Source organism: Mesoplodon bidens (genome assembly GCF_964165515.1).
Source record: "Mesoplodon bidens genome assembly, contig: HAP1_SCAFFOLD_47, whole genome shotgun sequence".
Lineage (NCBI taxonomy): Eukaryota > Metazoa > Chordata > Mammalia > Artiodactyla > Ziphiidae > Mesoplodon > Mesoplodon bidens.
In genome coordinates this window covers 1396560-1410741 of record NW_027671336.1, presented here as the reverse complement: position 1 = coordinate 1410741, position 14182 = coordinate 1396560, and positions in this window count along the sequence as shown.

Here is a 14182-nt window from a genome sequence, read left to right as displayed (position 1 = left end):
CCCATGCCCCTTTTCATCAGAATGCTCCATGAGACTTGTCGTCACAAGTCTCCATGGTCTTCTATTCACAATGCTACATTTCCTTGTCATCACTATGTTCCATGACCCCTGTAATCACAATACTCCATGAACATTTTCAGCCCAATGCTCCATGACCTTCTCATCACAATGCTCCATGGCCAATATCATCACAATGCTCCATGACCACTGTCATCACAACACACCATGACCGCTGACAACACAGTGATAAGGGACTCTTGTCATCACAATGCTCAATTCCCTACTCATCACAATGCTCCATGATCCCTGTCATCACTATACTACATGAACATTTTAAGCCCAATGCTCCATGACGCTTATCATCACAATGATCAATGCCCTTGTCATCCCAATGCTCCATGACCCCGGTATTCACAATGCTCAGTGACGCATGTCACCAAAGTGATCCATGACACCTGTCATCACAATGCTCCATGCCTTTGTCAGCAAAATGCTACATGACCTTGTCATTACAATGCTCTATGCGCTTGTCATCACAAAACTGCATTACCATTGTCATCACAATCCTCCATGAAACTTGGAATCATATTGCTTCATGCCATTGTCACACAATGCTCCATGCTCCTTGAAATCAAAATGATCCATAACTCTGTCATCACAATGCTCCAAAATTTGTGATCACAATGTTCCATAATACTTGTCATCACAATGCTCCCTGACACTTGTCCTCAGAATGCTCCTTGAACCCTGTCACTAAAAGGCTCCATGCATTTTTCATCACAAAGCCCCATGCCATTTTCATCACAATGCTCCATGCCATTGTCATCAAAATACTCCACAATTTTGTCATCAAAATGCTCCATGACCCATGTCATCGCAATTCTCCATGCACTTGCCAGCACAATGCTACCTGACCCTTGTCATCACAATGCTCCAAGCCATTGTCATCACAAAGCTTCATTACCTTTGTCATCAGAATCCTCCATGACACTTGGCATCACAATGCTCCATGCCATTGTCATCACAATGGGCCATTACATATGTCATCACAATGCTCCCTGACACCTGTCTTCACAATACAGCATGACGTGGTCTTCACATTGTTCCATGCCCTTGTCATCAAAATGCGCCATTCCAACTTACATTGCAATAATCCATGAAACTTATAAGACCAATGATCCATGCCCTTGTAATCACAATGCTCATGGCCTTGTTATCAAAATGCTCCGTTACTCCAGTCATCACAATTCTTCATGACCTTTGTCATCAAAATGATCCATGTCCTCATCATCAACAGTCTCTGTGACATTTTTAACCTCAATGCTCCATGAAATTTTCATCACAATGCTCTTTGGCCCTTGTCATCACAATGCTCTATGCCTTTCTCAGCACAATGTTCCATGAACGTTGTCATCACAATGCACCATGCACTTGTCAGCCCAATGATCCATGACACGTCTTCACAATGCACCATGCGCTTGTCATCACAGTGCTCCACAATCTTGTCATCACAATGCTCCATGCACTTCTCATCAATATGCTCTCTCACCACTGATATCACAATGTTACATCACTGTTCATCTCAATACTCCCTCACACCTGTCATCACAATGTTCCATGACTCCTGTCATCACAATGCTACATGCACTTATCATCACAGTGTTCGATGGCCTATGACATCACAATGTTCCATAAACACTGTCATCAAAATGATCCATGACCCTTTTCATCAAAATGCTCCATGTCCCCTGACATCACAATGCTCCATATCCCTTGTCATTACAGTGCTCCATGACACTCTTCATCACAATTATCCATGGTCTTCTCATCACAATGCTCCACGGTCTTGCCATCACAATGCTCCATGCCCTGGTCATCACAATGCTCCATGTCACTTGTCATCACATTTCTCACGTCCTTGTCTTCACAATGCTCCATGACAGTTGTCTTCAAAATGTTACATGTTATTGTCATCACAATTCTCCATGCACATATCATCGCAATGCCCCATGACCCCTGTCATAGCAAGCTCCATGCCTCTGTCATCACAATGTTTCACGACATTTTCATCAAAATTCTCAATGGTCGTTGTCATCAAAATGCTCCATGACACTTGTCATCACAATTCTCCAAGCCCTTGTCATCACAATGCCCAATTACCTTTGTCATCACAATCCTCCAAAACACTTGGCATCACAATGCTCCATGCCATTGTCATCACAATGGAACATGAAATATGTCATCACAATGCTCCCTGACACCTGTCTTCACAATACTCCATGACATTGTCATCACAATGTACCATGCCCAATGTCAACACAATTATCCATGAAATTTGTCAAACCAGTGCTCCATGCCACTGTCATCACAATGCTCCATGCCCTTGTCATCACAATGCTCCATGACACCAGTTCTCACAATGCTCCGTGACTCCGGTCATCACAAGGCTTCATGACCTGTGTCATCACAATGCTCCATAAACCTTGTCATCACAATGCTCCTTGCACGTCTTATCAAAATGCTCTCTCACCACTGATATCAAAATGTTCCCTCACTAGTCATCACAATATACCCACTCCCCTGTCATCACAATGGTCCATAACCCCTGTCATGAAAAAGCTCCATGACCCCTGACATCACAATATTCCATAAACCCTGTCATCAAAATGTTCCATGACCCTTTTCATCAAATTGCTCCATGATCCTGTCATCACAATGCTCCCTGCCCTTCTCATCACAATGCACAACGCCCTTCTCATCAAAATGCTCCATGACTTTGTCATCACAAAGATCCATGACCCCTGTCATCACAATGCTCCATGTCATTGTCATCACAGTGCTCCATGATCACTCTCATCACATTGATCCATGTACTTGTCGTCACAAAGCTCCATGACGCATGTCATCAGAATGATCCATGGCCTTCTCATCACAGTGCTCCATGCCCTTGCCATCACAATGCTCCATTACACCTGTCATCACAATGCCCCAAGACCCCTGTAATCACAATGATCCATGCCCCTTTTCATCTCAATGCTCCATGAGCCCTGTCTTCACAATGCACCATGCCCACCATCATAATGCTTCATGCTATTGTCATCACAATGAAATCATAATGCTCCATGTCCTCTCTCATCACAATGCTCCAAATCCTTGTGATCTAAATGTTCCATAACACTTATCATCACAACGCCCCATGACGCTCCTCACCACAATTATCCATGGTCTTCCCATCACAATGCTCCATGACTTTTGTCACCACAATGCTCAATACCCTTGTTATCACAAAGCTCCCTGACACTTGTCCTAAGTATGCTCCTTGAGCCCTTTAATGAAAAGGCTCCATGGCCTTCTCATCCCAATGCTCCATGCCCTTGTCATCACAGTGCTCCACAACCCATGTAATCACAAGGCTCCATGCCCCTTTTCATCAGAATGTTCCATGAGACATATCATCACAAGGCTCCATGGTCTTCTCATCACAATGCTCCAGTACCTTGTCATCACAATGCTCCATTACACCTGTCATCACAATACTCCATGAACATTTTCAGCCCAATGCTCAATGAAATTCTCATCACCATGCTGCATGACCCCTGTCATTACAATGCTCCATGACCCCTGTCATCACAACGCTCCATGTCCCTTGTCATCACAATACTCCATGAACATTTTCATCCCAACGCTACATGACCTTTGTCATCAAAATGATCCATGCCCTTGTCATCCCAATGCTCCATGACCCCTGTATTCACAATGCTCCGTGACGCTTGTCATCACAGTGCTCCATGACACCTGTCATCACAATGCTCCATGCCATTGTCAGCAAAATGCTACATGACATTGTCATTAAAATGCTCTATGCACTTGTCATCACAATAATCCATTACCATTGTCATCACAATCCTCCATGAACCTTGGGATTACATTGTTTCATGCCCTTGTCATCACAATGCTCCATGCTCCTTGAAATCAAAATGATTCATCACCTCTGTCATCACAATGCTCCAAACACTTGTGGTCACAATGTTCCATAACACTTGTCATCACAATTCTACATAATGCCTGTCATCACAATACTCCATGCCCTTTTCATCACAATGCTCCATGACCATTGTCATCACAATTCTCAATACACTTGTCATCACAATGCTCCCTGACTCTTGTCGTCAGAATGCTCCTTGAACCCTGTCACAAAAAGGCTCCATGCATTTTTCATCACAATGCCCATGACGTTTTCATCACAATGTTCCATGCCATTGTCATCAAAATACACCACTTGTTTGTCATCAGAATGCTCCATGACCTTTGTCATCACAATTCTCCATGCACTTGTCAGCACAATGCTCCCTGACCCTTGTCATCACAATGCTCCAAGCCATTGTCATCACAATGCTCCATTACATTTGTCATCAGAATCCTCCATGATACTTGGCATCACAATGCTCCATGCCATTGTCATCACAATGGGCCATTACATATGTCATCACAATGCTCCCTGACACCAGTCTTCACAATATTGCATGACCTGGTCTTCACAATGCTCCATGCCCTTGTCATCACAATGTGCCATTCCAAATGTCATTGCAATAATCCATGAAACTTATTAGACCAATGCTCCATGCCCTTGTCATCACTATGCTCCATGCCCTTGTTATCACAATGCTCCATGACCCATGTCATCACAATGCTCCGTGAGTCCAGTCATCACAATGCTTCATGACCTTTGTCATCACAATGGTCCATGCCATCATCATCAACAGTCTCTGTGACCTTTTTAACCTCAATGCTCCATCAAATTTCAATCACAATACTCTTTGACCCTTGTCATCACAATACTCTATGCCTTTCTCAGCACAATGCTCCATGACCGTTGTCATCACAATGCTCCATGCGCTTGTCAGCACAATGCTCCTTGATACATGTCATCACAGTGCACCATGCGCTTGTCATCACAGTGCTCCACAATATGGTCATCACAATGCTCCATTAACCTTGTCATCACAGTGCTCCATGCACTTGTCATTAATATGCTCTCTCACCACTGATATCACAAAGTTACATCACTGTTTATCACAATACTCCCCCACCCCTGTCATCACAATGTTCCATGACTCCTGTCATCACAATGCTACATGCATTTATCATCACAATGTTCGATGACCTATGACATCACAATGTTCCATAAGACCTGTCAACAAAATATTCCATGACACTTTTCATCAAAATGCTCCATGTACCGTGACATCACAATGATCCATAAACCTTGTCATTACAGTGCTCCATGACACTCTTCATCACAATTATCCATGGCCTTCTCATCACAATGCTCCACGGTCTTGCCATCACAATGCTCCATGCCCTGGTCATCACAATACTCCAATTTCTTGGCATCACTATGTTCCATGACACTTCTCATCACAGTGTTACATGCTTTGTCAGCACAGTACTCCACAAACTTGTCATCTGAATGCTCCATGACACGTGTCATCACAATACTCCATAAATATTTTCAGCCCAATGCTCCATGACTTTCTCATCGCAATGCTCCATGACCAATATCATCACAATGCTCCATGACCACTGTCATCACAACACTCCATGACACCTGACAACACAATGATCCGGGACTCTTGTCATCACAATGCCCCATTACCTAGTCATCACAATGCTCCATGACCCATGTCATCACAATACTCCATGAATATATTCAGCCCAAACTCCATGATCCTTGTCATCAAAATGATCCGTGCCCTAGTCATCCCAATGCTCCATGACCTCTGTATTCACAATGCTCTGTGACACTTGTCATCACAGGGCGCCATGACACCTGTCATCACAATACTCCATACCTTTGTCAGCAAAATGCTACATGACCTTGTCATTACAATGCTCTATGTGCTTGTCATCACAATACTCCATTACCATTATCATCACAATCCTCCATGAACCTTGGGATCACATTGCTTCATGCCCTTGTCATCACAATGCTCCATGCTCCTTGAAATCAAAATGATCCATGACCTCTGTCATCGCAATGCTCCAAACCCTTGTGATCACAATGTTCAATAACACTTGTCATCACAACGCTCCATGATGCCTGTCATCACAATACTGTATGTCCTTTTCATCACAATGTTCCATGAACTTTGTCATCACAATTCTCAATACACTTGTCATCACAATGCTCCCTGGCTCTTGTCGTCAGAATGATCATTGAACCCTGTCAAGAAAAGGCTCCATGCAGTTTTCATCACAATGCCCCACGCCATTTTCCTCACAATAATCCATGCCATTGTCATCAAAATACTCCACAAGCTTGTCATCCAAATGCTCCATGACGCATGCATCACAATTCTCAATGCACTTGCCAGCACAATGCTCCCTGACCCTTGTCATCACAATGCTCCAAGCCATTGTCATCACAATGCTCCATTACCTTTGTCATCAGAATCCTCCATGACACTTGGCATCACAATGCTCCATGCCATTGTCATCACAATGAGCCATTACATATGTCATCACAATGCTCCCTGACACCTGTCTTCACAATACTGCAAGACCTTGCCTTCACAATGCTCCATGCCCTTGTCATCACAAAGCGCCATTCCAACTCTCATTGCAATAATCCATTTAACTTATTAAAATAATGCTCCATGCCCTTTTCATCACAATGTTCTATGCCGTTCTCAGCACAATGCTCCAGACCGTTGTCATCACAATGCTCCATGCGCTTGTCAGCACAATGATCCATGACACGTCATCACAATGCACCATGCGCTTGTCATCACAGTGCTCCACAATCTTCTCATCACAGTGCTCCATTAACATTGTCATCACAATGCTCCATGCACTTCTCATCAATATGCTCTCTCACCACTGATGTCACAATGTTACATCACTATTCATTACATTACTCCCTCACCCCTGTCATCACAATGTTCCATGACTCCTGTCATCACCATGCTACATGCACTTATCATCACAATGTTCGATGACCTATGACATCACAATGTTCCATAAGCCCTGTCATCAAAATGCTCCATGACCCTTTTCATCAAAATGCTCCATGTCCCCTGACATCACAATGCTCCATAGCCCTTGTCATTACTGTGCTCCTTGACGCTCGTCATCACAATTATCCATGGCCTTCTCATCACAATGCTCCACGGTCTTGCCATCACAGTGCTCCATGGCCTGGTCATCACAATGCTCCATGTCCCTTGTCATCACATTTCTCCACGTCCTTGTCATCACAATGCTCAATGACAGTTCTCATCACAATTTTACATGCTTTTGTCATCACGATTCTCCATGCACATGTCATCGCAATGCCCCATGACCCCTCTCATAGCAAGCTCCATGCCTTTGTCATCACAATGCTTCATGACCTTTTCGTCAAAATTCTCAATGGCCGTTGTCATCAAAATGCTCCATGACCCTTGTCATCACAATGCTCCAAGCCCTTGTCATCACAATGCTCCATTACCTTTGTCATCACAATCCTCCAAAACACTTGGCATCACAATGCTCCATGCCATTGTCATCACAATGGAACATGAAATATGTCATCACAATGCTCCCTGACACCTGTCTTCACAATACTCCATGACCTTGTCATCACAATGTGCCATGCCCACTGTCAACACAATTATCCATGAAACTTGTCAGACCAATGCTCCATGACCCTGTCATCACAATGCTCCATGCCCTTGTCATCACAATGCTCCAATACCCCAGTTCGCACAATGCTCCGTGACTCCAGTCATCACAAGGCGTCATGACCTGTGTCATCACAATTATCCATGCCCTCATCATCACAAGGCTCTGTGAACTTTGTCACCAAAATGCTCCATGAACTTTTCATCACAATGCTCCGTGACAATTGTTATCACAATGCTCCGTCCCTTTGTCAACTCAATGCTCCATGACCCTTGTCATCACAATGCTCCATGCCCTTGTCATCACAATGCTCCATGACCCCAGTTCTCACAATGCTCCGTGACTCCAGTCATCACAAGGCGTCATGACCTGTGTCATCACAATTATCCATGCCCTCATCATCACAAGGCTCTGTGAACATTGTCACCACAATGCCCCATGAAATGTTAATCACAATGCTCCGTGACACTTGTTATCACAATGCTCCGTCCCTTTGTCCACTCAATGCCCATGTCCCTTGTCATCACGATACTCCATGAACATTTTCATCCCAATGCTCCATGACACTTGTCATCACAATGATCCATGCCCTTGTCATCCGAATGCTCCATGACACCTCTCACCACACTATTCCATGCCTTTGTCAGCAAAATGCTACATTGCCTTCTCATTACAATGCTCAAAGAACTTGTCATCACAATACTCCATTACCACTGTCATCACAATCATCCATGAACCTTGAGATCACATTGTTTCATGCCCTTGCCATCACAATGCTCCATGCTCCTTGAAATCAAAATGATCCATGACCTCTGTCGTCACAGTGCTCCAAATCGTTGTGGTCACAATGTTCCATAAAACTTGTCATCACAACGCTCCATGATGCCTGTCATCACAATACTCCATGCCATTTTCATTAAAATGTTCCATGACCTTTGTCATCACAATTTTCAATACACTTGTCATCACAATGCTCCCTGACTCTTGTCGTCAGAATGCTCCTTGAACCCTGGCACAAAAAGGCTCCATGCCTTTATCATCACAATGCCCCATGCCATTTTCATCACAATGCTCCATGCCATTGTCATCAAAATACTCCACAAGCTTGTCATCCAAATGCTCCATGACCCGTGTCATGACAATTCTCCATGCACTTGCCAGCACAATGCTCCCTGACCCTTGTCATCACAATGCTCCAAGCGATCGTCATCACAATGCTCCATTACCTTTGTCATCAGAATCCTCCATGACACTTGGCATCACAATGCTCCATGCCATTGTCATCACAATGGGCCATTATATATGTCATCACAATGCTCCCTGACACCAGTCTTCACAATACTGCATGACCTGGTCTTCACAATGCTCCATGCACTTGTCATCACAATGCGCTATTCCAACTGTCATTGCAATAATCCATGAAACTTATTAGACCAATGTTCCCTGCCCATGTCATCACAATGCTCCATGCCCTTGTTATCACAATTCTCCGCGACTCCAGTCATCACAATGCTTCATGACCTTTGTCATCACAATGCTCCATGCCGTCGTCATCAACAGTCTCTCTGACATTTTTAACCTCAATGCTCCATGAAATTTTCATCACAATGCTCTTTTACCCTTGTCATCACAATACTCTATGCCTTTCTCAGCACAATGTTCCTTGACCATTGTCATCACAATGCTCCATGCGCTTGTCAGCCAGTGCTCCATGACACATGTCATCACAATGCACCATGTGCTTGTCATCACAGTGCTCCACAATCTTGTCATCACAATGCTCCATTTACCTTGTCATCACAATGCTCCATGCACTTTTCATCAATATGGTCTCTCACCACTGATATCACAATGTTACATCACTATTCATCACAATACTCCCTCACCCCTATCATCACAATGTTCAATGACTCCTGTCATCACAACGCTACATGCACTTATCATCACAATGTTCGATGACCTATGACATCACAATGTTCCATAAGCCATGTCTCAAAATGCTCCATTACCCTTTTCATCAAAATGCTCCATGTCCCATGACATCACAATGCTCCATAGCCCTTGTCATTACAGTGCTCCATGACGCATGTCATCACAATTATCCATGGTCTTCTCATCACAATGCTCCACGGTCTTGCCATCACAATGCTCCATGCTTTGGTCATCACAGTGCTCCATGTCCATTGTCATCACTATTCTCCACGTCCTTGTCATCACAATGCTCCATGACAGTTCTCATCACAGTGCTCCATGTCTTTTTTCATCACAATTCTCCATGCACATGTCATCGCAATACCCCATGACCCCTGTCATAGCAAGCTCCATTCCTGTGTCACCACAATGCTTCACGATCTTTTCATCAAAATTATCAATGGCCGTTGTCATCACAATGCTCCATGAACCTTGTAATCACAATGCTCCAAGCCCTTGTCATCACAATGCTCCATTACCTTTGTCATCACAATCCTCCAAATCACATGACATCACAATGCTCCATACCATTGTCATCACAATGGTACATGAAATATGTCATCACAATGCTCCCTGACACCTGTCTTCACAATATTCCATGCCCTTGTCATCACAATGTGCCATGCCCACAGTCAACACAATTATCCATGAAACTTGTCAGACCAATGCTCCATGTCCCTGTAATCACAATGCTGCATGCCCTTGTCATCACAATGCTCCATGACACCAGTTCTCACAATGCTCCGTGACTCAAGTCATCACAAGGCTTCATGACCTGTGTCATCACAATGATGCATGCCCTCATCATCACAAGGCTCTGTGAATTTTGTCACAACATTGCTCCATGAACTATTCATCACAATGCACCGTGACACGTGTTATCACAATGCTCCGTCCCTTTGTCAACACAATGCTCCATGACCCTTGTCATCACAATGTCCCATGCGCTTGTCAGCACAGTGCTCCATGACCCATGTCATCACAATGCTCCATAAAACTTGTCATCACAATGCTCCTTGCACGTCTTATCAAAATGCTCTCTCAGCACTGATATCAAAATGTTCCCTCTCTAGTCATCACAATACCCCCCTCCCCTGTCATCACAATGGTCCATAACCCCTGTCATGAAAATGTTCCATGACCCCTGACATCAAAATATTCCATAACCCCTGTCATCAAAATGTTCCTTGAACATTTTCATCAAATTGCTCCATGACCCTGTCATCACAATGCTCCCTACCCTTCTCATCACAATGCACAACGGCCTTGTCATCAAAATGCTCCATGATTTTGTCTATCACGAAGAACCATGACCCTTGGCATCACAATGCTCCATGTCATTGTCATCACAATGCTCCATGATCGCTCTCATCACATTGCTTCATGCCTTTGTCGTCACAAAGCTCCATGACACATGTCATCAGAATGCTCCATGGCCTTTTCATCACAGTGCACCATGCCCTTGCCATGACAATGCTCCATTACACCTGTCATCACAATGCTCCATGCCCCTTTTCATCTCAATGCTCCATGAGCCCTGTCATCAAAATGCACCATTCCCACCATTATAATGCTTCATACTATTGTCATCACAATGAAATCATAATGCTCCATGACCCCTCTCATCACAATGCTCCAAATCCTTGTGATCAAAATGTTCCATAACACTTATCATCACAACGCCCCATGACGCTCGTCATCACAATTATCCATGGTCTTCTCATCACAATGCTCCATGACTTTTGTCACCACAATGCTCAATACCCTTGTCTTCACAATGCTCTCTGACACTTGTCGTCAGTATGCTCCTTGAACCCTGTGATGACAAGGCTCCATGGCCTTCTCATCCCAATGCTCCATGCCCTTTTCATCACAGTGCTCCACAACCCCTGTAATCACAATGCTCCATGCCCCTTTTCATCAGAATGTTCCATGAGACATATCATCACAACGATGCATGGTCTTCTCATCACAATGCTCCAGTACCTTGTCATCTCAATGCTCCATGACACCTGTCATCACAATATTCCATGAACATTTTCAGCCAAATGCTCCATGACTTTCTCATCGCAATGCTCCATGACCAATATCATCACAATGCTCCATGACAACTGTCATCACAACACAATGATCCGGGACTCTTGTCATCAAAATGCCCCATTACCTTGTCATCACAATGTTCCATGACACCTGTTATCACAATACTCCATGAATATATTCAGCCCAAACTCCATGACACTTGTCATCAAAAGGATCCATGCACTAGTCATCCCAATGCTCCATGACCTCTGTATTCACAATGCTCTGTGACACTTGTCATCACAGTGCGCCATGACACCTGTCATCAAAATGCTCCATGCCTTTGTCAGCAAAATGCTACATGACCTTGTCATTACAATGCTCTATGCGCTTGTCATCACAATACTCCATTACTTTTGTCATCACAATCCTCCATGAAACTTGGGATCACGTTTCTTCATGCCGTTGTCATCACAATACTCCATGCTCCTTGAAATCAAAATGATCCATGACATTTGTCATTGCAATGCTCCAAACCCTTGTGATTACCATGTTCCATAACACTTGTCATCACAATGCTCCATGATGCCTGTCATCACAATACTCCATGCCCTTTTCATCACAATGTTCCATGACCTTTGTCATCACAATTCTGAATACACTTTTCATCACAATGCTCCCTGACTCTTGTCGTCAGAATGATCATTGAACACTGTCAAGAAAAGGCTCCATGCTGTTTTCATCACAATGCCCCATGCCATTGTCCTACAATAATCCATGCCATTGTCATCAAAATACTCCACAAGCTTGTCATCCAAATGCTCCATGACCCGTGTCATCACAATTCTCCATGCACTTTCCAGCACAATGCTCCCAGACCCTTGTCATCACAATGCTCCAAGCCATTGTCATCACAATGCTCCATTACCTTTGTCATCAGAATCCTCCATGACACTCGGCATCACAATGCTCCATGCCATTGTCATCACAAAGGGCCATTACATATGTCATCACAATGCTCCCTGACACCAGTCTTCACAATACTGCATGACCTGGTCTTCACAATGCTCCATGCCCTTGTCATCACAATACGCCATTCCAACTGTCATTGCAATAATCCATGAAACTTATTAGACCAATGTTCCAAGCCCTTGTCATCACAATGCTCCATGCCCTTTTTATCACAATGCTCCGTGACTCCAGTCATCACAATGCTTCATGACCTTTGTCATCACAATGGTCCATGCCCTCGTCATCAACAGTCTCTGTGACCTTTTTAACCTCAGTGCTCCATGAAATTTTCATCACAATGCTCTTTGACCCTTGTCATCACCATATTCTATGCCTTTCTCAGCACAATCCTCCATGACCGTTGTCATCACAATGCTCCATGTGCTTGTCAGCACAATGCTCCATGACACGTCATCACAATGCACCATGTGCTTGTCATCACAGTGCTCCACAATCTTTTCATCACAATCCTCCATTAACCTTGTCATCACAATGCTCCATGCACGTCTCATCAATATGTTCTCTCACCACTGATATCCCAATGTTACATCACTATTCATCACAATACTCCCCCACCCCTGTCATCACAATGTTCCATGACACCTGTCTTCACAATGCTACATGCACATATCATCACAATGTTCGATGACTTATGATATTACAATGATCCATAAGCCCTCTCATCAAAATGCTCCATGACCCTTTTCATCAAAATGCTACATGTCCCCTTACATCACAATGCTCCATGTCAATTGTCATCACAATTCTCCACGTCCTTGTCATCACAATGCTCCATGACAGTTCTCCTCACAATGTTACGTGCTTTTGTCATCACAATTCTCCATGCACATGTCATCACAATACCCCATGACCTCTGTCATAGCAAGCTCCATGCCTCTGTCATCACAATGCTTCACGACCTTTTCGTCAAAATTCTCAATGGCCGTTCTCATCAAAATGTTCCATGACCCATGTCATCACAATGCTCCAAGCCCTTGTCATCACAATGCTCCATTAAATTGTCATCACAATCCTCCAAAACATTTGGCATCACAATTCTCCATGCCAGTGTCATCACAATGGAACATGAAATATGTTATCACAATGCTCCCTGACACCTGTCTTCACAATACTCCATGACCTTGTCATCACAATGTGCCATGCCGACTGTCAACACAATTATCCATGAAACTTGTCAGACCAATGCTCCATGACCCTGTCATCACAATGCTCCATGTCCTTGTCATCACAATGCTCCATGAACCCAGTTCTCACAATGCTCCGTGACTCCAGTCATCACAAGGCGTCATGACCTGTGTCATCACAATGATCCATGCCCTCATCATCACAAGGCTCTGTGAACTTTTTCACCACATTGCCCCATGAACTTTTCATCACAATGCTCCGTGATACTTGTTATCACAATGCTCCGTCCATTTGTCAACTCAATGCTCCATGACCCTTGTCATCACAATATCCATGCGGTTCTCAGCGCAGGGCTCCATGACCCATGTCATCA